This window comes from Xyrauchen texanus, chromosome 31 (assembly GCF_025860055.1).
Source record: "Xyrauchen texanus isolate HMW12.3.18 chromosome 31, RBS_HiC_50CHRs, whole genome shotgun sequence".
Classification (NCBI taxonomy): domain Eukaryota; kingdom Metazoa; phylum Chordata; class Actinopteri; order Cypriniformes; family Catostomidae; genus Xyrauchen; species Xyrauchen texanus.
The window spans coordinates 29166052-29192392 of NC_068306.1; the positions used below are offsets into that span (position 1 = coordinate 29166052).

Below are 26341 nucleotides of genomic sequence, written 5' to 3' on the forward strand. Positions count from 1 at the left end.
TATTTTAATTGTTTCAATTAAAATTGCATTATTTAACTGTTTTCCATGTGTATTAGTGAGACAATTAATACAATTATTACATATCAAATATAAAGTTACTAAACAAAAGAAGAATAAACATCAGGATGTTGTCCCTATATTTGTTTTGGTGGTTTAAATTTATTTAAAAATGGTTCCACACATAGATTCAGGAAGAAAAAATCAGACGTCATTTGAAGATGTGCGAGTTGTGACAGATTCCCTTCTATGATGTTTATCTTAAAACATGTATTATGCTGCACATATAAAGTAACCTAGCACTGGCCAAAGCCAATTTGAACTCACACTTGGCACATTTGCCAACATTTGGACACTGCTAACAAGTCAATACAATAAACTATTAATGATAAAACATTGATATGTATGCCACAATGCATGCATTGAAAAATTCTTACATCACCTTTATGCCACAATAAATGCATTATTAGTACTTAAAAGACGTTTCCTTAAAAAGTTAATTATGACTGTACAGTCTTTGACAGATAATTTATTGTCCAATTATATGATTTAAGCATTCATAATGATCCTCAAACCCACTGTGAGTCTCTTAATTTCACAACCATTGAAAATTGACCTCATAATATTTTAATAAGCAGAAACTTATAGGGTAGATAAAATGAGAAAAAGGAGAGTACAAGTTTGATAGGAAGTAATTATTTTGTTTTAAGGTCTACTTCTGGCTCTTAATGCTCCACATTATCAATACCAAATTAGACTTGCTGCCGTTGGCATTCAACATTCTGCGAAAAACTGCCATCGCGTTTCATCACTTCACATATTTCAATGGTTTGTATCAATAAACAAAACTCCCACACCTGGACTTAAAAGTTTGGCCAGTAGAAGTGAAGAAAATGAGCATCACACCTGCCAGCAACTCCAAACCTGTAGCAAATGAATGTTCTTTGTCTCAGTCAGATATCAGGAGACACAACAAGGTTGAGGTGATTTATTGTTCTGTGGTTTGGTGATGAGACCTGAGGGTGGGCTGGAGCCAAGAATTACTGGTGAAATTTAATTGAGTTGGAAAGGTTAAGGTAGCTCAATCTACGGACCTGAGTTACAGTATTGCCTCCTTACCTGAAAATCTCAATTAAAGTAGAACATCTGCTACATGTGCTGCACATCAGAGCGCCTTCCAAATGTGCTCTTATCTTTCTTTGTTCACAAAGTAGAAAACACTTCTAGATTTAAGTGTCATTAACAGAAATCACTGGAGTCTGACTCTAATTGTATTCACACAGACTGATAGCAATGTGAATTTGGTGACAGTAGATCGAACGATTGCTGCTGAAATCAGTCTGTGCTTCACAAAATTCAAACCATTGCCCCCCAGTGTGAAGTAAATTTTCTGGGTGAACAGAGTGGTGTCAAAAGCAGGTTGTATTTATGGTTGCAAAGTAAGTAATACAATCAACAGGAATCCAGTTTTTATTAACTCACTTCCTAACCCAAACCCCAACCCTAAACCTAACCATCAGTGGAGTAAAGATGTCATTCTGAAGGGGAAATGTAACCCCTGAATCACGTTCACCATTGTTATGTATGTTATGCAATTATTTCCTGGTTACCATGGGACCAGAACCCGTGTCTCTAAGGCTGCCTGTGCCACAATATCAATAGCATGACAGGAAAAGGCAAATGCATTTTAATTGATGCAAAAATGTCTGATGGGGAATGGTGCTTGTGATTAATTCGGCAGAATGGGGTTGATTTTAGGGTACATGAACATTCGGAAGTGATGTCTTGTGTGATCATGTTCATTCACAGGTATTAAAATGTACATCCTGTGGCTAAATAACTTTATATTTTTCTTTGTTACCCCATTGGCATAATGGTTTAAAATGGTTTTTAGGTTACAAACTGGTAATTACAAGGGTATTATGCTATAAATGTTGTTTATGAGGACATTTCTAGTGTCCCCAAAATTCAAATAGCTTAAAAAAACATACTAAACAATGTTTTTTTTGTTGTTTTTTTTAAATGTAATAATGCTGAAATATATATGGATATACTGTATTTTAGGGCTGGGTAGTGATACAGATTTTTCATAATATATGAAATGTTACAAACAAAATATAGAAGAATTTATTCTAGGAGCATTTTTGCCATGAGCACCCCTTCATTTTCACTGGGTGTGTGGTTGTGTCACCATGCACATTTTTATCCTGATATGCAACAGATAGTTACTGTCATTCAGCAATTAATCTCCTTAGACTCAGCATGACTGCTGTGTGCATTTTCCATTTCCCGTTTTGATTTTTATAACTAGTATCATCTATTAAAATGTAAATAAATAATAATAATTCTAGATTGATGTCTTGAAAATTGATGTCCAAATATGTGGACAGTGGAACTAAATTGTGAAATTTTAAATAATCCCAAACTGGGATTGTCTTTTTTATTTCTTTTCCCATATATATAGATTTTTTTGATTTTCTATTCTGATTTAAAGTAATGCCCAGCATCATCATATACAATTCTGAATCTGTACTGATTACCATTGCCCATGTCTGCCAAACATGTTGAGTGGTCCAAACATCAGCTGCAGCTGAAATTAATCTTTTGGTCAGATTTTAGGAGTGAATACAATAGGTTGCACTCTTGCACTCTATTTAGTTAATGACTGTCTGCACTGGTCTCAGAACAGTTTAACAGTTTATTTTAATCCTAATTCCATATAAAGCCTCTGAAAGCATTTTTTCAGCTTTTAGATAGGGATGCACCGATACCACTTTTTCTCTTCCAATTCCGATATCAGAAATCTCAGTATTGGCCAATACCGATCCCAAGCTGATACCAATGTTGTTTTTTTGCATAATCAGTTTAAAATATCTTTACATTATTGTGTGGTACTAATTGGAAGTACTCTTTAATATGTTAAGAAACACAAACCTCTAACTTCACATTATTGCAATATAAATATATAGCTTATTAAGAAACACTTTATTAATAACTAGTATACTGGATAATGTAGCAGCAAAATTAACAGTAATTCCAAGTCTTCAGTATAAAAGAAACCAGTGTTTTATTTTAGCCTTTCTTTTTTCTTTTTTCTCCCCAAAAAACATTTAAACTTGCATCTGGACTTTAAAGGATTCAGATCTGCTTTTTGGTCAATTTAGTTGTAAGATATCAGTCCACTTTTCATTCTGTTTCAAATATTGTTCCCGTCTGTCGCTCACTTCGACATTGTGTCGAAGAAGCGACAATAGGGGTCTCTCTTGAGCGCCGAATATACCTCTGAACTATGAAAAAAGGCCAATGAGAAGTTGGCAGACAGAATTTGCATGTCCCACCCCCGGACATAAAGGCGGAGAAATGCATCTGTTTCATTCAGAAATTTTCTTCGGAGCCGATGGTCGTGTATGCAGCGAGCTGCGAGTCACACACCTGTTCCCTCTCACCTCTGAGTGATTACTGCTGTTGGATCTACAGTGCACTTCAGCGGCTTTCTCCTTCTCTACACTGCAGTGGAGTTTGCCCCTGGGCGCTTCGACAGTGCAATACTAAAAAGAGTGTCATATAAAGAGTGATTTTCTCCAAAAGAGTAATTCTCTCTAAATGAGCAATACACAGCGGCATTGATCCTTTTCAGGACGCGTCTTTATAAAGATGCCCTTCCGCCCCTGTGTAGTTCCTGGATGTGGTAGAGTGCTCTCCACTTCAGACAGCCACAGGCGCTGTCTTGTGTGTCTGGGCTGCGATCACACCGAGGCAGCGTTTGTGGATGGTTCATGTTCTCACTGCGATCAGCAGCTCACTGCGAACAGCAGCTCTCCCAGTCAGCCAGTTCTGACGAATCTAGAGGATGCCGACGCTGGACCTCCTCCTCAGTCACTAACCTGCCCCATGCTGGGTGTGCGGAGCAAGGTAAGTGCTTCGAGTCTTTTCTCAGAACCAGAGCCTCGGGACGTACTTTCGCCTCTCAACGCCGTACTACCTGCTCCGCCCCACTGCGAAGCCCCGCTGGGTATGTCAAAAAATAATCATCCCTTTAGTGCCCCTAGCACAGAGCTTGGATGCATGGCTTTCACTTCCCAACCTGTCTCGCTGGCTGGCCAGGACCATCCGACTGACAAATTATACGCAATTCAGTTTGCCAGGCCCCCACCCTCCTTTCACAGGCGTCCACTTTTCCACAGTACACGGCGAACATGCCAAGTCCCTGCGCGTGCGAGAGAAGCGGAGGTAAAAAAAAAAAAGGAATAGGAAAATAAACGTAAAACTCATAGGTTAACTAAGAGGGTAACATACTACCTGAAGTCCGGGCACTGCCAGTTGTTCCTGGATTTTTGGTGCTGAGAAAGGACTGGGTTAGTGACTGAGGAGGAGATCCTGTTTAGGCGTCCTCTGGACTCGCCAGAAGAGAGCATTTGTGGGTCTGGAGGTGAGGGGTCCGCATCCGGGGTGCCGGGACTGCCAGGGTTTGGTGCCGGATTGCCATGAGAATGGCATTTGCAGGCCAGATGACACAGGGAATGAGGAAATAGGGGATGCGGCAAAATAAAGGTAAATGAGGATTCTTCTCCCGGCCCTCCACCGGGGGACAGAGTGGTCTGCTAACCAGCTCCGGAGCAAACGTCTCGTTCCCTGGGTCGCCCATCTCAGGAACGCTTGGGAGCCTTCTGGAAGGAAGGGCATCTTTAAAAAGATGCATCCTGAAAAGGTGGTTCAACGCCTGCTGTGTGTGCTCTTTTAGAGAAATGATACACTTTTGTGAGAAAATATACTCTTTCAGAAGTGCTGTCGAAGCGCCCAGGGGCAAAGGCTGCACTGTGTGCAGAGAAGGAGAAAGTCACTGATATGTGCTGTAGATCAAACAGTAAACACTCTGCAGAGGTGAGTGATCTCAGCTTGCTGATCGCACAACCGCTCGGCTCCGAAGAAAAAATCTGAATGGACAGATGCATGATTCCCTCCTTTTATACCCGTATGTCTGCCAATTTCTCATTGGCCTTTTCTCAAGTTCAGAGGCAACCGAGGCCTTCAAGAAAGACCCCTAGTGACGCATCAATTGACTCAACGTCGAGTGAGCGACAGAAGGGGAACCAAACATGCTATATGTTTCACAGGCTGAAAGTGTTTCTGACTGGCTAGTTTTCTGACTAAAAAGTGTGGGCCTCTCCCCTGACTTTTTCTTTTTCTCTTTTTAAAAGGCCTGTCAGAGACATATCTAGAGGTTTTAAGAGCATCAGCAACACTGTTGGTGTTCTCTTTATTTTAATTGTAATATACAGTAATATTGACCAGCATCATGAGCAGTTATTACTGGGTACAAGCCGGGAATCTATATCCAATAATCACTGTATGTCTGTAACGGTTACCCTGTCTTGTCTCACTGTTGCCCTTTGTTTGTAATTTTGTCACTTTTGTTATTCCTTAGTTTTCACTTTTGTCACCCTTGTACCTCCATAGTCTTGTTTTCCCTCGTGTTCACTGTTCATTGTTTTCACCTGCCCTTGTTAATTTGCCTTTGGTTTCTGTTAATCACCTTGTCACCTAGTTTGTGTTCTGTTTGTTCATTGGCCCCTTTTTCCCATGTTTTTGTATTTATATCCTGGTTTTTGGTTTAGTCCTTGTCTGTCGTTGAATGTTGTTGCACGTGAATGTTATGGTTGTTTCTCCTGCCTGTGGATGTTTTTCATGTTCATGTTGTTTTCCCCTCGTGGATATTTCTTTGTTCCTGTTTGTTTGCCCTCACTTTGATTTATAATAAAGGACCTGCTTTTGCTTACTCCTGCATTCGTTACAGAATGACAGACCACACTATGGATCCAGCGGTTCAGCAAGCGAACTACCAGCTGCTTTGCCTAAAGCAAGAGGACCGACCGATGGAGGACCACATCCGTGACTTCCTTGAGCTGGCAAACATCTCCGACTTCCCGGACTCGGCCTTGGTGGTTTTCTTCTGGGGTAACCTGAACCCCTCACTGAAGGAGCGGTTGCCACCGGTGACACGCGGCTGGGCGCTCTGTGATTTTGTGGCGGAGGCAGCTGCTGGTATCGCGGCTCGCCACTTACTGTGGATGTTGTGGATGAGGATCCTGCCTCCCCTCCCACGGCGGTGACTCTCCAGTCGTCCCTAGCTCTCCCTGTCACGCCAGCCCCTACGGTCAGTGTGCAAACCCCCACGCCTGTTGCCGTCATCGAGCCTGCACGGTCCACTTCGTCTGCCCGGAGGAGGGAGAGAAGACGGGCTTCCGCCTCCCGGCCCACGCCCCCGCGCGAGCCAGAGCCCACGCATGTCACTGTGAGCGAGCCTGAGTCCTCGTCAGCCACGGTGAGCGAGCTAAAGCCCACGCATGTCACTGTGAGCGAGCCTGAGTCCTCGTCAGCCACGGTGAGCGAGCTAGAGCCCACGCATGTCACTGTGAGCGAGCCTGAGTCCTCGTCAGCCACGGTGAGCGAGATAGAGCCCTCGCATGTCACTGTGAGCGAGCCTGAGCCCTCAACCGTCCCCGAGCCAGTGCCTGTAGCCTCAGACGTCAGTGAGCCAGTGCCGATAGCCTCAAACGTCAATGAGCCAGTGCCATTAGCCTCAAACGTCAACGAGCCAGCGCCTGTAGCCTCAACCATCCCTGAGCCAGCGCCTGTAGCCTCGACCGTCCCTGAGCCAGCGCTTGTAGCCTCGACCGTCCCTGAGCCAGCGCCTGTAGCCTCGACCGTCCCTGAGCCAGTGCCTGAAGCCTCGACCGTCCCTGAGCCAGTGCCTGAAGCCCCGACCGTCCAAGAGCCAGTGCCTGAAGCCCCGACCATCCAAGAGCCAGTGCCAGAAGCCTTGACCGTCCAAGAGCCAGTGCCAGTAGCCATGACCGTCCAAGAGCCAGTGCCAGTGGCTGTGACCGTCCAAGAGCCAGTGCCAGTAGCCATGACCATCCAAGAGCCAGTGCCAGTAGCCGTGACCGTCCAAGAGCCAGCGCCAGTGGCCGTGACCATCCAAGAGCCAGCGCCAGTAGCCAGGTCCGTCCAAGAGCCAGCGCCAGTGGTCGTGCCCATCCTAGAGCCAGCACCTCTCGAGCCTTCCAGGGCTCCTCCTCCCGAGTCTTCCAGGGCTCCGCCTCCCAAGTCTCTCAAGTCTCTCGAGTCTTCTAGGGCTCCTCCTCCCGAGCTTTCCAGAGCTCCGCCTTCCGAGTTTCCCGAGCTTTCCAGAGCTCCGCCTTCCGAGTTTCCCGAGCTTTCCAGAGCTCCGCCTTCTGAGCTTTCCAGAGCTCCGCCTTCTGAGCTTTCCAGAGCTCCGCCTCCTGGGCTTTCCAGAGCCCCGCCTTCCGAGCTTCCTGAGCTTTCCAGAGCTCTGCCCTCCGAGCTTCCCAGAGCTCCACCTCTCAAGCCTCTTGAGCCTACCAGGGCTCTGCCTCTCAAGCCTCTTGAGCCTACCAGGGCTCCGCCCCTCAAGCCTCTCGAGCCTCCCACGGCTCCGCCTCTCAAGTCTCTCGAGTCTTCCAGGGCTCCGTCTCTCAAGCCTCCCGAGCTTTCCAGAGCTCCGCCCTCCGAGCTTCACAGAGCTCCGCCTCTCAAGCCTCTTGAGCCTTCCAGGGCTCCGCCCCTCAAGCCTCTCGAGCCTTCCAGGGCCCCGCCTCTCGAGCCTTCCAGGGCTCCGCCCCTCAAGCCTCTTCAGCCTTCCAGGGCTCTGCCCCTCAAGCCTCTCGAGCCTTCCAGGGCTCCGCCTCTCGAGCCTTCCAGGGCTCCGCCCCTCAAGCCCCTCGAGCCTACCAGGGCTCCGCCCCTCAAGCCTACCAGGGCTCCGCCCCTCAAGCCTCTCGAGCCTTCCAGGGCTCCGCCACTCAAGCCTCTCGAGCCTTCCAGGGCTCCGCCCCTCAAGCCTCTCGGGCCTTCCAGGGCACCGCCCCTCAAGCCTCTCGGGCCTTCCAGGACTCCGCCTCTCGGGCCTTCCAGGGCTCCGCCTCCAGAGCCTCCTACGGCTCCGCCTCTTGAGCCACCCGAGCCTTTGACGGCTTCGCCCTCAGAGCTTCCCGAGCCTCCTGCGGCTCCGCCTCCAGAGCCTCCTGCGGCTCCGCCTCCTGAGCCTTCCTCGGCTCCTTCTCCTGAGCCTTCCTCAGCTCCGTCCCCGGAGCCTTCCAGGCCTCCGCCTCTAGAACTGCCTACGGCACCACCGCCCTCGGCTCCACCTCCTGAGCCATCCTCGGCTCCACCTCCTAGGCCTTCCTCTGCTCCGTCTCCTGAGCCTTCCTCTGCTCCGTCTCCTGAGCCTTCCTCTGAGCCTCCAGAGCCTCCCTCAGCCCCGCCTCCTGAGCCTCCCTCAGCTCCGCCTCCTGAGCCCCCAGAGCCTCCCTCAGCTCCGCCTCCTGAGCTCCCAGAGCCTCACCCAGCTCTGCCTCCTGCTCCTCCAGAGCTTTTCATGGGTCCGCCTCCCTTGGCTCCGTCTCCTGGGCCTCCAGAACCTCCCACAGCTTCATCTCCAGAGCCCCTCTCAGCTCCGCCTCCGGGATCTGCCCCTGTCCTGAGGTTGCCTCCCAGGCCTCCTGGACCTGTCCCTGTCCGATGGCCACCTCCCAGGCCCCCGAACCGGCCCCTGCTCTGCGGCCATCTCCCAGTCCACCTAAACCCGCCCCTACCCTTTGGAAGCTTCCCAGGCCACCCGACCTGGTTCCCAGCACACACCCCCAGAGACTGCTAATCTGCCCTCTCGCCCTCCTTTGTCTGTCTCCGTGTCCCTTGTGCCCCCCTTGGCCTGCCCGCCTGCCCCTCGTTGCTCCCTGGACTGCCTGCCTGCCCCTCGTCGCCCCCCGGACTGCCGGTCTGCCTCTCGTTGCCCCCTGGACTGCCTGTCTGCCCTTTGTGCCCCCTGTCATTTGTCAGTTGTTCTTCCTTTTTTTTGTTTTGTTGATCGTCTGGTATCCGATCCTTGAGGGGGGGGCTATGTAACGGTTACCCTGTCTTGTCTCACTGTTGCCCTTTGTTTGTAATTTTGTCACTTTTGTTATTCCTTAGTTTTCACTGTTGTCACCCTTGTACCTCCATAGTCTTGTTTTCCCTCGTGTTCACTGTTCATTGTTTTCACCTGCCCTTGTTAATTTGCCTTTGGTTTCTGTTAATCACCTTGTCACCTAGTTTGTGTTCTGTTTGTTCATTGGCCCCTTTTTCCCATGTTTTTGTATTTATATCCTGGTTTTTGGTTTAGTCCTTGTCTGTCGTTGAATGTTGTTGCACGTGAATGTTATGGTTGTTTCTCCTGCCTGTGGATGTTTTTCATGTTCATGTTGTTTTCCCCTCGTGGATATTTCTTTGTTCCTGTTTGTTTGCCCTCACTTTGATTTATAATAAAGAACCTGCTTTTGGATCCGCACCTCCTCGTCTGCCTTCACTCCTGCATTCGTTACAATGTCTTAGCAAGCACAGTCAATTTCTTTTAGTAGCTTTCCTACAGAAAGTAATGTGACTGGGCCCTGTAGATTACACACACACACACACATAAATACAAAAATAAAAGGAGAGGAACAAATTCCATATTGGAAACCCTGTTAGAAAGTGTTGATATGTTACTTTTACTTGTGATATACTACTTGCACCGGTGTGGCATAGTGTTTTACTGTAATAAATATACAAAATTAATCTGACTACTTTAAATGAAAACATCACATTTACTTCTCTGGTATGCAAAGGAATAAATAAATTATGTAGTATTCTGCTGCTTATATAAAGTCTGTCGGTACGCTCTTTAAATCAAATGCAAAGCCACAGTTTTTGAGCTTGGTTGTGCATTGCTGCTTACAAACGAGAGATGTTTTTAGAATTGTGGAGTTTTTCAAACATGACTCCCTTTTGAAACTGTTCAATCTTGCATGAAATTATGGTATCAATAATTCTGTTTTTTAATCAGAGGCTCAGATTACATTTAAATTGTCTTTATGATTTGTTATGCGCTGAATTTCACAACCACTTCTATCAGATCATGTAAACATTACTGAATATTTGTTCATAACATTTACATTTTATTATCATGGATAATTTACAACATTGTTATTTTAGATCTTTTAGAACATTATGGAATGTTATAATTTACAATATGTTAGTCTCTCAGTGTTGGCTCTCAGAAGTTTGTGCACTTAAATAATTCAAACTTTGCTTAGGATCACAAAGAAATAGGGCACAGTATTTGCCAAACCAGCAGATGTCTATTCCATTTGAGCTGTGTAGCTCTTTTTTCCTTTAACCTCAAAAATGCTTTCTGTTTATCACTTTCTCTGCTTCTTAACCTACTCGTTGCGGCATCCTCTCTCTCTTTCTCTCTCACCCTCCTTTGGATTTCGAATCATGATCCCCTCTGCTGCAAAGAAAACTCCACCTACTCAGAGCCGCTAATGTAGTCACTGACAGTGCAAGCTCTCTCCTGCTCTCTCTCTCTCTCTCTCTCTCTCTCTCTCGCTCTCTCTCTCTCTCTCTCTCTCTCTCTCTCTCTCACACACACACACACAGACACACACACACACACACGCTCTCCACTCCGGTTCCACATAAATAAATAGCGACAAAATGATGTGGGGGAAGAGAGATGTTGCTCGTTGTAGAGAAAGAACAATGTTGAGGCAACTCTCCAGTCTTCATCTTCAGCGCATGGTTCAAGTCTGGGAATTACAGGCAGGTTTTCTCTGGATTTCTTACCCACTGAAGAATGTTTTGTTCTAACGGCGCTCCTCCCGAACCTGCAGCAAGGACTACAAGACTTTTCTAACTGTTTCCAGCTACCTGCCACTGATCTAAACAGCTAGAGGAGTCTTGGGCAGCCCATGGAGTCCAACCCGGTGGTGGATGGTCCAATCCACATTTGTGCTTGGCAATAGTGAAGGAGGCAAAGAGATAGAAACATTGGCAGCTGATCAGCTCCATGGTTTTCTGACTTTACCGAGGCTGTGATTTTTTGGCATCTGAAAAAGAGGTAGGACTTTAAAGCACATTGGGTGTCTCTATGGGGATTCTGTGTTTTCTGTACTGCTGACTACACTGTCTGTAGTTCTGTCTTTATTCTACACATTTGTGATGAGATTTACATTGAGTGCAAAAGTCAGGGTCAATATAAAAAATCTAGAATTCAAAATCTAATTCAAACCTGGAAATAAACCACAAAGTTTTAGGATGAGTAAATATTTAAGATTTTGCACTATTTCTAGGTCACTAATCAAATAAGCAAATTTGTGACATTGACCATGTTGAATCCTTTGCATAAAAGGTCAGATTTACTTGTTTCCATTGAAGCACAAAGATACTCTTTGCAACATTCTCAAATCATGCTGAATAATTTCCACAAACTTATGGAGTCCCTGCCAGCTTGAGTGCATGCGTCCTTAAAGCAAAATGAGCACATTCACTGAAAAATAAGGCAATTATTACCTTAAGGAGCTATTTATACACAATCTGACCCTTTTAATTAGTTTCAACATTAAGTATAACCTAATGTAGTCAGGTTGATTCAGACGTGTTCAATAATGTTTTTGTCTTGAATCAAACCAGTTAATTTAGATGATATCAAATGAAGCACACATTTTAGGTTCACATTTTTGAGTACCAAACACAATAATACATTTGTTAATTTTTCAAATCAACTATTTACTCAACTTGTTATGCTGATAAATTAATTAGTAATTAAAAACAATTGCAATTAAAAAAAAATGCAATATAGAAGTATTTTTCTCAGTGGTCCCAGACTCAAAGACATCCATCTAATTACTTAATGAATATCTTAACCACATGGCCGCCCATCTCAATATTGTGCTACACCTCTGGACGCAGGTGATGTGTGATGCGAGCTGAGGTAGCTTCACTACTCAGAGCCAAGAGTATATACACATTGTGTAAAACCAGTTTTTCTTTTCTGCCAAAACAACTCTTCCATATTTCTTCACACACAGACGCTCACACATGTCAAATACGCAGTGGCGTATATATCCTATCCTGAAAGCCTGTGTTCAATGGCTTTCCAGGCAGATTCTTTGTCTTTAGGCTGCTGTCACTGCATTTTGATTTGATCTGCCCTTTTGATCTGCTTGAGTTTCAATTATCCAGCCAAATGTGGACTTTTAAATTTCACACTCCATTTTCTCTGAATCTGAGTATAGTTGAGCCAAAGCCAACTGTTTGCACTGTGAATTCGGCAACAGTAGATCGAAAGTTCTTCAGTTGGAATCCATCTGTGCTTACCAAAATTCTAACCACTGACCCCAGTGGCCGAAGTTGGAAGTGTTGTTTAACATACGAAAAGTGTGAGCTCAAGTTTCTCTGAGAAATGTCCACAGAATGGTGCCAAAAGCTAATGTTTTTCATTTTAAATATGCATTAAAGTCATCAGGAAAGCATTTATGGACTAAAATTTTTATTTTAGAGGGAATTATTTGTTTTCGCAACCTCTAATTGCATTCACCATTGTTAACGTGATCATGATCACTTCCTGGTTTCCATAGGACCAGAACCCGTGTCTCTGAGATTGATCATGCAATGTGCCACAGGACAAGATGTACACATTTAAATAAATGCAGAAATGTCTGATGGGGAATGGCAGTTATTCATCGGAATGGGGTCGATTTCAGGGTACATGAACATTCATAAGAAATACTATTCCAGTCAACACATTTTTTACTAAATGTGTAGTTACTTCATTTAGCGTTTGTATGGCAGTATATCTGCCTCTTGTCTTCACCCAATCTCCTATACATATGCCCCTCCAAGCATCTAAATTCTACTCCCTTTTCCACTTCATAACAACCTCTTAAGCAAGTAGTCTTCGCTTGTCAAAATGTAATTGCGAAAAAGTACAGGCATTTATTAACCATGTACTTAGGGCTAAAGCATCTCAAGTCTGACAGTGACTGGTTTGTCAGCACAGACAAAGGAAATGTATTGAAGGAATCCGTTTTTTTGTAGAATTTAATGAGCACCCTGGGGGTGTTGGCAGACTGTCTGGCTAGGGGATGGACAATCTACCTTCATAGATTGGAATGAAATTATTTGAGAGAGAAATGGGAATTAGCTGCTTTGCTCACCTGCTTGTGATTACACTGGTCTGAAGCATGGACCTGGATTGAGCATGACAAATGTCAAAAAATAAAAAAATCAATAAATAAAATAAGAAAATCAAAGTCCTTCCAACATTTATAGGCTATACAGTATAGTGTACATAAACTTTTAAAGGATAATGAATGGCACAGACAAATAAGAAAATAAATTAATTAAGAAAAGTAAATGATCGAAAACCTAAATCAGAATTAGATTTTTCACCCATGAAAAATCTGTCACCGTGTTGCTCATGTTGTTTCCAGACATGCTGTGAATAACTTCCTTTCACATTACAATTAAAATAAAATGTTGAGAGCTGCAAAAGAAAATTTTCTGAGTTGTAAATAAAAACTTTACTTTTTTCCTCCTTTGTTCTTATTGTATAGATTGTAGAAGACTTTGAGTATAATGCATAAGTCGTATGGACTACTTACATGGTTCTTTTAAAGTGTTTTTTTGGACCTTTTTGAGCTCTACGACTGGTCAATTTAAACTGCTGTTGTATGGAAAAGAGCTGTGTGAAGATTTAAATAATATATATATATATATATATATATATATATATATATATATATATATATATATATATATATATATATATATATATATATATATTTTCATGCTCAACATCAAACAGCATACGTGTTTGGACCAATATGATGCGGAGTAAATAATGAACAAATATTCCGTTTTGGCCATCAACCATTCCTTTAACAGCTCCCTAGCACACAGCACATCTGTGAAAGGACTCCTATAGTGATTATGCCTCCCACCCAAACAGCATTAATACAGTGTACAGTACATCAACAGTAGACTCCTGAGAGACAGGAAACAGGAGGATTATTTTTGCACTCTAATTAGTCTACTACATGCTCTAACTTAATTGGTGGCCCCTAGTTTGCATTTGATGTGTTCAGAAATAAAAAAAGTCTAATAGGAGGTTGGAATGAAATGAATATGTAAAAATGAAACAATTCATCAACAGTCTTTTGAAGTGGTACGGGAAAAGACGAAGCCAGCAGCAGCTAGGGCGTGTGCAAACGGATCAAGCTTCATGAGGCAAGAATCCTGCTTGAATAAATATGCTTGAATATTTTTTCTTGCAAGCACAGACTGTCTCTGTTACTGTACGCTGTATTGTGCAGATGCATTTAGACGGGTAGTCAAGCAGTCAAGCAGTCAGATTTTCTTTTCAGATATTTATCAACTTCAGTCTCTCATTCAGGAACAAGCTACGAGTAAAATCTCTGGTCACTTCTACAGGTGGAACCTAGCGGCAAATTCACTAAACTGTTGCACCACTTTTGCACAGGGTATTTTAGAGCAAAAATCGTATTAACTAACAATGTGCTATTCAGTTGAACCGGGCGATATCTACACTGGACCAGGATTACTACATGTTTATTTAAATTATGCATTTGTCATTCTTGTCAATGCAAACTTGACTCCTTTATAAATGGAATTTTATTTAAAGGAATGTTCCGGGTTTAGTACAATTAAACTCAATTGATGGCATTTGAGGCATAATATTTATTACTACAAAAAAAAACAAAAAACAAAAATACTTTAGTGTGAGGCACTTTAAAAATACACAGTTTCAAAATTATAGCCACAAGAATGAAAATATTTTTGTGTTAACATATTTTAGTTGGATAAAATTATTTGCTAAGCATATCTATGTAAAGTTATATGTCGTAATGACATCAAAAATACAAAGTAACATTGTACCTGCGTACAATATTACTTTGTATCTTTGATGTCATTACGACATAACACAATTAAACACTTTTATCTGGTATATGGAGGTAAATCCTGATTTTGTCACACTAAAATCCTGTTAACGTGTATAATATTTAAATCTTGTGGCTATACTTGTGTATTTTAAAGTTTATGGACTGTCCCCATTCACTTACATTGTAAGTGGAAGTGCCTCATTGAAACCACTATTTTTTAAAAACAAGGAGTTGAAATAATTTGTGTGGTACTCAATATTGTGCCACAAATGCTGTTGATTTAGCTTAACTTGTATTGAATTTGGAACATTACAGTATATCAAGGCCATAACCAAGTCAAAACCATTTTGGGGGTGGGGGGTCGTGGGTATTGAATTCACAAATATAATGGTCCTCTGTCCTTTCAATAGTTTTCTGAATGAAGGCTTTAAATAAAAGTTTTTAAAAGATATGTTTTTTTTTTTAAGTTCACACAGTACAAGACAAACACTGTGTCAGCTTTGCTAGCAATTTTCCTATTTCAGTCATCTTTTCATTTTTTTTTTTTTTATTGTGCTGTATCAAAGAAAAGACTAATATAATTTGAAATCATCAATAAAATACCATAAATGTAGTCCATACAACACTAAGCTTTTCTATGGCCCAGAAAGCTTGGAATATAGTGCACAAGTCATTTGGACTACTGTTATGATGTCTTTATACTGAACCTTTAATAGTGGTTTACAGTATTTGCCTATTTAAAGCTTAACAGCTCCTTCACACTATAAAATGTTATTCTAGAGGAATAGAATTCCTCTCTCCCACTGATTAGTTAACTCAGCCCGAGGCGTGCGTCATCACGGCCCGACCACGCCCTCCTCATCACAAACAACATAAGGATGTGTAAATGAGTGACAAAAAATTTCCTATTTTTAGGTGAACTATACATTTAACTGGTGGATCATTTTTGAGCACAGACCTGACAAGGCATACTCAAAATAAAGTATCTTTTAAAAGTAGACTCATAAGAGATCCTGTACAGAATTCAGAATTAAGTAATGACAATGAAATTCTTAGAAAATCTTTAATTGATTGTTAATTATTACCTAATAATATTTGCACTAACAATATGTGACTGTCCTTTTCACAACCTAAAAACTCAATGGAAGCTTCAAGTCACATGTCTTACAATGTTCTAATCTAAAGGGTGATAACGCTCTACTTTGTGTTTTATTGAACATTTCCTTAGACAATGTCAAGTGAATTTTCAAAAAAATCTCCTTCAAAAGCCTGCCGGATTACCACATTTATTCAATTCCTTTACAATATACACACATTCGCTCTTTATCTTAAGGTTGGTATGCTGAAAACTACCACGTTAATGTTTTCACATTAAAAATTATGAATGACATACCAATCACGTACTGTACATGACATATTTTCAGTATGAAATGGCAAATTTCAATAGTGAATAGTTTACACCTTGGATATTACTTTCGGTTGGTACAACATTTTAATCATAAAACAGTGGTCAAATTTTGCATATTTAGTTAGATACTTACATCTTACATGACACTGACACTCTTAATATTAATTTCTTGCTGATGCGCGGTGCTGGAATAATAATCCACGATTATTGTGATGTGAGTCCCGCCTCCATCGATTTGATTGGCTAACTCAAATGACATTGACTAGCGGTGATATACTACTGAGCACGCTAAATTATTATTATTAAACCTTTATGTTATTTGGTAACTTAATGACAATTAGGAAGCAGTGCATAATGGACTGCAGCAGAACAGCAACAGCAAAGATATCAATTATGTATCAGTAATTCATCAAATAACTGGAAATATCTGAAAATGAGGTGTAGCCAAGCACACTTTTAGCCTTTTAAAAAGTAGATTCAGGTGCCTGGATCACAGTGTGATGTTTTTATGTCACGTGTTTGCACTGTTACCTGGTTTACATACTGTAATTGCTATAGTGAATGAAGTGCTAAAACAGCTCAGACAGCATATGCACATAAACAATGCTATCAGCGGGCACAATTAATTCTTGGTGAATTCCAATCTGAATGTTTTGTGTGAGTGTGCATGTGTGCGCATGTCTACATGAGTGATAAAGCAATTATTACTATGAATCCAGATCCATTCTCATTGGATACAGATTTTGTATTGGTGCTGGAATACAGCCTTCAATTCAAATCATGTCTTTGTATATATAGATTGGTGTATTAAAATATGATGTCTGGCCAATAAAACCAGACAGTGAAAAGTGACTTGCACTTATAGCCTGGCACCTTTTGAGATTGAGCAGCCAACGAAGTGATCTGTTCTTTATATCAGCTTTTCACCCAAAATTGTGCTGCACTCAAATTGAGACGTTACACTTCAAGTGAGGACTTATGTTTCCCTAGTGAATTATTCAGGAGAAAAACATTTGATTTCTCAGTCCCCCAATGCTCAGAGCTTGTAAATCCATTTGACTGTCAAAACTGCCACATTTGTCTATCAAAATGGATCTACTTCCTGTGAAAAAAGTCCTCTCATCCTCTGTTTGGTTATTTATTTCGGTCTGTTATCTCACATGAAGCTGTCCTGCGGTTCCGTGCCAGAGAATGAAGCCTCTGTCAACCTCCCTACCTGCGTCACAGAGATGCTTGTACCTTTTGGAAAGCATCACATGAAGAATCGACACCCCATTGACGAGCATGGGCCTGTTGAAAAGTGGAGACTGTGTGGGTACAAATACATTCATTATTTGATAGCCATCTTATGCATTACGGCATTGAACATTTCTGCTATAGAAACTGTATAACAACTGTAGCACATGTGCCACCGGAATGGCATTAACTGCACAATAACTCTGCATATCTTTTGATGCAGGCATGCACAGCTGTACGAAAGCAACCGGGCGATTCAGGGTGCAGCTTAAGTGTGAACTGCTGTGACTGACTCATGAAGTATAGTAGAATGAGGGTCATCTTATTATACTAGCAACATCTTCTGGCCTCAAACTTCATGATTGGCTTGGGAAGTAACAATGTATTTTGTGAGTTTCAGTCATGTGTGCACAGACAGCTTTGTATATACCCAAATAAACAGGGGGGTTATACATATGGATATGGGATAAATTCAGGTATGATAATGTAAGCAAATCGATTGTTGGATAAATTTGTCTGTGTGAGTGATGGTCATATTTTCCTGTTGTATGGTTGGCTGCTTTGTCTAATGAGCTTCTGGAATTAGATTTATTTAACCCTCCAGCATTGAATGCTTGAAAAGATTTGACATCCCAATAGTGTATTACACCTGTGAACTGCTGTTATTTTATTTTTTTGGGAACACTTCCATAGACTTCAAAACATACAAAGACATCTACACTATAAAATCTTTTTTATTAATTAGTATTTGTGTTTAAACATCCTCACAAGAATTTACAATTAATGCAGTTTTTTATTTACAATAAGGTTGAATTTGTTAACATTAGTTTACTAAATTAATATGAAATGACAAGGAACAATCATTTTTCAGCATTTATTATTCTTGGTTAATGTTAATTTCAACATTTAAACTCCAAACTGTTTGTCTATGTGTTTTGGAAATGTCTGCAATAAATGGAAAGGTCTTTTTCATTTACATCGACCCATATCAATGTTCAACACCACCTTTAGCCTCAGATGAGTAGCCTCTGACTGCTGAAGTCTGTCCGTAAATTTGTTGCTGAGAGACTTTTATCGATCATAGAAAATGTCAAATCTACATATATACTTACAAAATTGAAATTCGCAATAGTAACAGTTTCATGATGGATACAAAATCAACTGGTAATGTTGTTCCTTACTGCAGCTGGAAGTCAGAATCTGCCAATTTCTTCATATTAGAATAGCACTCAATCAAACGTCTATCTGTGGTTGATGCAACGTTACCTTATGCATTCCAGAAGTGCATAATGTATTGGCCTTAATGTAATGGCCTTTAATATGCGTTTTCCTTAGGATCATAAAGAAGTTATTTATGTGATTCATTAGTGCAATTTGTATTTGGAATAACGTACACATAATCGTAATCGAAAACAATAAGAAAGTGCATTCAAAAAGTTAATATAGTCCATTCCTAACATTTTGCCTAACATCTCTATGTTTTTCAGTCAAAAACCAGGTTTTGACATTGAGAATGCTCTAACTTCACACATGATTTAAGAGATTTGTGTTAAAGCTGAAACATCGGTCTCCTGTCAACCCACAGATGTTGGTCTTCTGTGTTCTCATCCCTCCAGACGTTACAACACTCACTTTAGAATGTCCTGCCCTAACACACAAACACATCTAGCTCAGGATCTAGCCATCTTCCTCCAGGGTCTTCTCAGCCTAATGGAATGTAGTCTTCTCACAAAGCGGCACACTCACAGAGCAATTACGCTGACAGATTCATTTAAGCTGAGCCGCGAGTTCTGCCAGTGGACGTGAGGGCCGTTTTGACAGCAAACAGACAGCCCATTCACCCTTCATCAGACTCTCTGGCTTACACTATGTACAATATCCCCACAGGAAATGATCATGTCAGTCAGAAAGAACAGTAAGGACTGTATCAGATATCGGATGCATGTCATCGTTTTGTCCTCATATGAGGAATTATGTTGGGCAGCAAGCCTCTTTTTAGCCAACTTAAGGATATTTTAGGCCAGCTGGCAGGTTGAGTGCTGAGCTTTCAGTAGCTATGTCATTTGTTTCGATCTTTTTTTGTGTCGTGACACATTCTGAACAAACAAATTCCCTGGGCCAGAACATTCTCTGCTTCTCCATAATGATATAACAAGAAAAGTGGAAAAGAGTGGAAATACAGGTTTAAAGCTACACATCTTGGGTCTGTTCCAAAAGACATCAAAGGTGTGCTCCCGATGCAAAGGCTGTTACAAAAAGTAGATATCTTAATTACGTTGCCTCCTAAAATATCTAGTTTTAGCCAAATTCTAAGGTAGCATCGTATATATCCTTCACCAGGTAAGCAATCCCAGAATGTACCATTATGAAAAAATAAATCCAAGAATGCAGAAGCAACATAAATTTCTGTTATAAATATACTTATAAACCATTCAATACTGAAAAGCACTGATATGAAAGTAAATGGATTATGATACCCAAAATGTGTGTGCTATGCATATTTATGCTCATTAGAGTATCTAATTTTGTTGTTCCTTTTGTGTCACCTGCACATGATAAGCTCTCTAATTTGGCTCTATTTAAGTTAGGATGCTGCCATAAAACACAGCTGCATAAGTAGTCAGGAGACGGCATGGCAGCATACTACGTTTTGTAACAGACCCATTGAGTACATTAAATGGAAAGTGCACTCAAAAATAAAAATGCTGTCATCCTTTTTTTTAGCCTATTGCTGTTCCAAACACTAATGAGTTTCTGTCTTGTGAGGAACAAAGACAAAATTATCTTTCCATGCAGTTAAACTGAATGGTGACCAAGGACAGGCTAGCAACCATTCACTTTCACTGTATGGAAAAGAGCAGCTTGGACATTCTGATAAAGCTACTTTTGTGTTCCTTGAAAGAAAAAAGTCATATGGGTTTGGAACAACATGAAGTTGACTAAATGATGATGAATTTTGGTGGATGAACTAACACTATAACATCCATTGAACGTTATATATAGCTATTTGTGCACACAATTTGGAAAAATCTAAACATTGTACTCTTGGGAGAAAACATTTGTGTTGAAAAGCTATTTGGAATTGTTTCTAGTCCAGAAAATTATTTAAATTCAATTTAAAAGATTATGGCATTTACACAGACTGATCACAATGTTTTGCTGCTGAAATTGGTCATTCATAAGCATTTTGTGCTCACCAAAATTCAAACCACTGCCCAGTGGCCACAGCGGGAACTGTTGTTGAAATACTGTTATCAACAGAAATGCATATTATTGTAACCCTTCCCTCTAACTCTGATCCAGACCCTAAACCTAACTGTCAATGAGGTACAAATTTTATCTTGGAGGGAAAATCTGAATTCTGCTCACCATTGTTCATGTGATATGCACAATTACTTTGTGGTTTCCATGGGACCTGAATCCATGCCTGAGAGATTTCTTGTGTGATCATGTTGGTTTACAACCATTTTTCGCAATCAATTAATGTATTTTCGAGTGAAGAGGATATTACCTATTGAGAAAAAATTCACTCGATTTCTTCTGTCTGCAATTGTGTCATGAAAGTAGGCATTACATATATTGAGTCAGGTGGTTGGAGGGGAGGGTTTGAATTTTTTTTTTTAAGGATTTGTAATGTAAAATGAAAAGGAAAGTTGTTTCATAAGCAGAGCAAGTTATTATCCTTTGAAAAACCTTTACGAAGAAAATTATTATTAGAATTACATACACTGAGGAGTCATGCAAAATGAGAAAGTAAATGGAATCCATTTAGATTTCATGGCCTTTAAAAGAGTGTAAATATATTTCAGCCAATTTGACATTTGGTAAATTTAGCCACTGAATACGACTACCACCATCCCTTCAACCACATGTCCACTCTCTAAAAACTCCACCCTCCAAAGACATCACAGGCAATCTGACGTCAGCAAACCTAAACTAGTTTGCTAATTTTTTCTGTTTGGCTCACCCTGACTCCTTTTTGCTGGACACATTTTTCAGTGAGTATGTTTACATGCACACAATGCACTGATAACTACTAAAAATCATCTTATTTCCAAAAATCTGACAATGCAAGAAAACTGTAATAACATGAGACTTGAAATTATCTGGGTTTTCTCTGATTTGACATAACAATGTAAGCAGGCATGCACACAACACTTCTGCACATTGGATAAAACTGTAAGAATGCGAGAGTGTAATTCGAGATTGCGTTGAAGCCCATATTCAAGGGTGCCATGACACCTACATTGCAGTAGACTTTCCTTATCTTGCTAGTTATGTAACAATGTGATTAATTTCTGAGCATATTCGTAATACACTGGGTAGCCTGTCTGAGGATAACTAATTTAGGCTTACGTTCCCATTCCTGTTTATTGCTTATTGATGATAAATTCATGACTGAGAATTTAAGCAACAGATGCCTATTAGTCCAATTATACAAGCCCGGCATGGTCCTAGAAGGAATGATTATGGCAAATAAAAGAGTATTTTCATGGGCTCTGTGTACAGCTGTAAGATCACCTCTGGAGGAAAATGCTAACAGCAACTGGAAACCCATAAATGCTGTCCTGGGTTTACGATTGAGTGACTGCATATTAATCACAGAAACGCTTTGAGAGTCTAGTCGAAATTCCATAAAACGCTTTCAACAACCGAGATCATGGTTTTTATTATTATGAGCTGACAGATTGGATATTCGTGTACATATCTTTGAGTGTATTACTATGTTTTGCCTTTATTTGTTAAAATGTTTAATCTTTTGCAGTCATCTGATGTGTTTAGGCATTGTTTGAGCATGCACATCATTGCAAGCTAAAGGCACTATGAAGTTACAGGGAGGGGAGTTTGAGTGTGTAGGTAAACCACAGAGGAAGACACAGAGAGAGAGAGAGAGAGAGAGAGAGAAAGAGAAGTCAAGGAAAAACTGTAGGCTTTAATGATGACAGCAGTCAAGGTCTCATTTAAAGACAGACATTGTTTTGACCTTGTGGAATTAATTTAAGTACATTATGCAGACATTGATGTAGTTGGTCTTCGCATTTAAGTAAAACCCAAAGGTCTATATTAGAGATGTATTCAGATTTAACTGACTACCTTCCAAATACATTTTGTCCATATTTGTTTTAGACCTAGTACAGTAGATTTTGATAAAACTCAGTGGCTCTGAAGACAATTTTTCAAATCACAAAGAAAAACGGCAAGATTATTTATACATTTAAGCAACCGCACAATTAATTTTTATAGAAAATAAATCTAAAATAAAACAGCAAATATCTATCCTGCAATTTAACACAGATAAATAACTACATCTGTCAAATCTTTAGTTTATAAAAAGGGGTTCATTAATTACTTATAAGTCATTTATGAATGCATTATAAATCATTTAATTACAGTTAAAGTAACATGCATAAAAATGGAAACTGTCATCCAAAACTTGCCAAAAAAAGAGTGTTTAAAGGGTTAATTAACCCAAAAATGTAAATTCAGTCATTGTTTACTCACCCCTGTGTAGTTATAACCCTGTATGACTGTATGATCTTTTTCCTAACACAAAGGGAGAAATTGTGAAAAAAAAATTAAACCACCTTTTCAATCTTCAAAAGCATGTAAAAGTACAATTCAGAAGTCAAATAAGGTATTCAATGAGTCTCAAATTGTTCAGAAAACATACATTAAGGATTTGTGAGAAACAAACCAAAATCGAATGTATTAGTTAAGGAAAATTTTGACTAACTGCTGGTCTCCTGTGCACGTTAATGAGACAAAAAATATTTTTTGTTTATCTAAAAACATATCCACCTCAGCAAAAGTGAATACAGCTGCACAACACAGCTGCACACATACCAGAGAACAAAAATTAATACACATGTCTGAAGAGTTTGCAGTCGAAAAATAGATGCATTTCTATGCCCAGCCTTATTTGTTTGACCAGAGTACTCAGTCAAACTGAGAGATAAAGGAGGCGGGAATGTCCTTTCTCCTGTCCTCCATACTGAAACGGAGTTTGAGTGTGACAAAACTCTGATTGATATAGAAAATATACCTTTTATCATGTTGTGACAAGGAGTAGGGCGTGGCCGTGCCATGAGGATGCACGCATATCTGCCATGAGGATGCAGGCTTATCTGCCACACATGATGTTTGCTGTCAGGTTAAAACACCTCTGTTTCTGTTTGATTTATGAGAACTCAGTTTAAAAAAACAAGGCTGGGTATAGAAATGTATTGATTCTTTGACAACAGACTGCTCTGGTTTCTGGTTTGTGTGCAGCTGTGTTCTATTCTTTTGCCGCTATCGCTTTAGTGGACCTGTTTTTAGATAAACAAAACAAGTTGTCGCTTGAGCACCCTAGCGCTTAGAATGGTCTCAATGACTTCAGGTGAAAGCCCAGTGTCCCTCAGTTGGTACACTTCAGGGGCCAAACATGAAGTTTCCACAGTTCGGGCCGGGGATGAAGTATCGCCCCCTGTGCCTGAGACAGAGGCAAGCCGTCAAGGAGAGAAATTATCTCAGAGAACCATACCCTGTTCGGCTAACATGGCGTTATCATTAAGAGGCAGGACCCTTGTTGGCGAACTCTGGCCAGGACTCCTGGGAATAGAGAATCAAGAGGAGATGCATACAGGTGCATTCTGGGCCATGTATGCACCATCGCGTCCAGACCCAGGGGGGCTGGGTGACTCAGAGAGAAGTAGAGGAGACATTGCGCTGTCTGTTGGGAGGCAAAGAGGTCCACTTCCACTCTGTAAATTCTCAACCACATTTGTTTCACTCCCCTGTCGGTATTTTCTGTCTGGACAGTAAATCTGCACCCACATTCAGGCATCCAGGGATATAGACTGCTCTGATTGACAGGAGCTTGCCCTGGTCCCAAAGGAGAATCTGCCGTGCCAGTCTGTTCAGCTGGCGTGAACATAGACCTCCTTGATGGTTTATGTAAGAGACTACTGCTGTGTTGTCCACCCACACCAGGACATGGCAGACTCATATACTGGAGGAAGTATTTCAGGGCCAGAAATACAGCCATCAACTCGAGACAGCTTATGTGCCAATCGAGTTGATGACCCTCCCATTCCCCTTGAGCTGGATGACCACTTAAGACCGCTCCCCAGCCCGTCAGGGAGGCATCTGTCGTTAGCAACTTGCAACGGAAAGCCGCACCTAGAGTGGGACCCAAGGTGAGGAACCACATAGAAAGGGTACGAAGCGCGCAGCGCGTAACCCTTATCTGCCTTAGGGGACTGGTCCTTGGAATAAATCCCCTGGCTTTGAGCCACAACTGAAATGGTCTCATGTGAAAAATGCTCAATGGAATCACTGAGGATGTAGATGCCATGAGACCTAGTATTTGTTGATACTGACGAACAGTGCAACCTTGGCCAAGCTTGTCTTCGCTCAGGGTGTTCTTAATGGTCTCGATTCGAGCAGGTGAAAATTGTGCCCGCATCATGATCGAATTCCATACAATCCCCAGATAAGTAGTTTCCTGAGTGGGAGAGAGAAGCCTTTCCTGACGTTGAGTCTCAAACCCAGATAAACCAGATGAGCTAAGACGATATTCATGTGCTGTAATGCCAATTCTTGTGACAGTGCTAGTATCAGTCAGCCGTCTATATAATTCAGATTGCGGTTCCCCTGGAGAAGGCAAAGGAGCCAGTGCTGCATCTGTGCACTTCGTGAATGTGCGGGGTGATAAGGCTGCATCCGTGCACTTCGTGAATGTGTGGGGTGATAAGGCCGAATGGAAGAACCCAATATTGGAAAGCTTCGCCCCTGAAAGCGAACCTCAGGAACTTCCTTTGTTGTGGCAAAATTTCTATATGAAAGTATGCGTACATGAGATCGACCAACCAATCGTGATGTTGGATTTGAGACATGACTGTCTTGACGGTTAGCATCTTGAACTTGAACGCCTTGACTAAGCGATTCAAGCCTCAGAAGGTCTAAAATTCTTCTTGGGAACCAGGAAGTATCTGCTGTAGTAACCTGACTCTCTCTCTTGAAGGGGAACATGTTCTATGGCCCCTTTGAAAAAGAGATTTTGCAGTTCTTTCCATTGAAGACATGCTTGTTCCGGTTTCATGGTAGTGGGAACCATGCCATTGAAACTTGGAGGACGGTAAACTAATTTAATTCTGTAGCCTTTCCTACTGTTCTTAGGACCCACATAGAAACACCCGGCAGTAGCTTCCATGCTGCTAGGTTCTCTGAGATGGGTATCAATTTTGACACTTCCTGTTGAGGGGATGTCGAGTGTTCCTTGTCCTGGACTATGGCAGGAAGCAACGGAACACCCAACATTTCGCTGGAAACCGCTAACTCCTGAAACACCAGAGGTGGCGGGAATGGAGAGGTTTATTGGCGGTATCGGGAAGGTGCAGGTGAATATCTCATGAGACCCGTCCCAAAGGGGGGCTAACCCCAATAGGTTAACATAGCCAACTGTGTGTGACTAACAGTGTAAAGAAATGTATAAAGTCATAATCAGCTTTTGCACTAGTGAAGCAAATAGACCCAAGAGCAGAAGAACAGTTCAAAGGATTTATTAACAGCAATAATGAGCAGTCACTGGTTTGAGGAACAGATTTGTAGAATCCTCTGCTTAAGCTAAGTGAGGTGCAGAATAAAACCCAGCAGAGATGGGTGATCTTAACTCCCGACATGTGGGCAATAACAAGGTATCCTCTGTGGAAGCTCAGCTGACATGCAGCAAAACTGGAAAGACCCATTGAGGAGCCAAACCCTTAATTTCCATAACTCGGTCTGGGGTTGCCAAATGCTGACCCAACATGTCCATTCTTCTGGCATCAGAACCAATCTGGACAGGAGATCTGCCCCCAAATTCAAATGGCTTGGAACATACAGTCTTCAAAGACAAAGGACATGTAGAGGTTTCTACTCAATTCACCGATGATGTAGT

General features: G+C 41.4%; 1 protein-coding gene across 2 annotated transcripts in view; it reads left to right on the top strand.

Annotated features, from left to right (window-relative positions):
- The first annotated feature begins 10500 nt into the window (after nucleotides 1–10500).
- LOC127624630 (delta-sarcoglycan-like) overlaps nucleotides 10501–26341 on the top strand; it is a 430073-nt gene continuing 414232 nt past the window's right edge. For both annotated transcript variants that reach the window (XM_052099430.1, XM_052099433.1), the window contains exon 1: nucleotides 10501–10933. The gene's annotated coding sequence lies outside the window, so the exon portion shown is untranslated. The remainder of the gene's footprint in view (nucleotides 10934–26341) is intronic.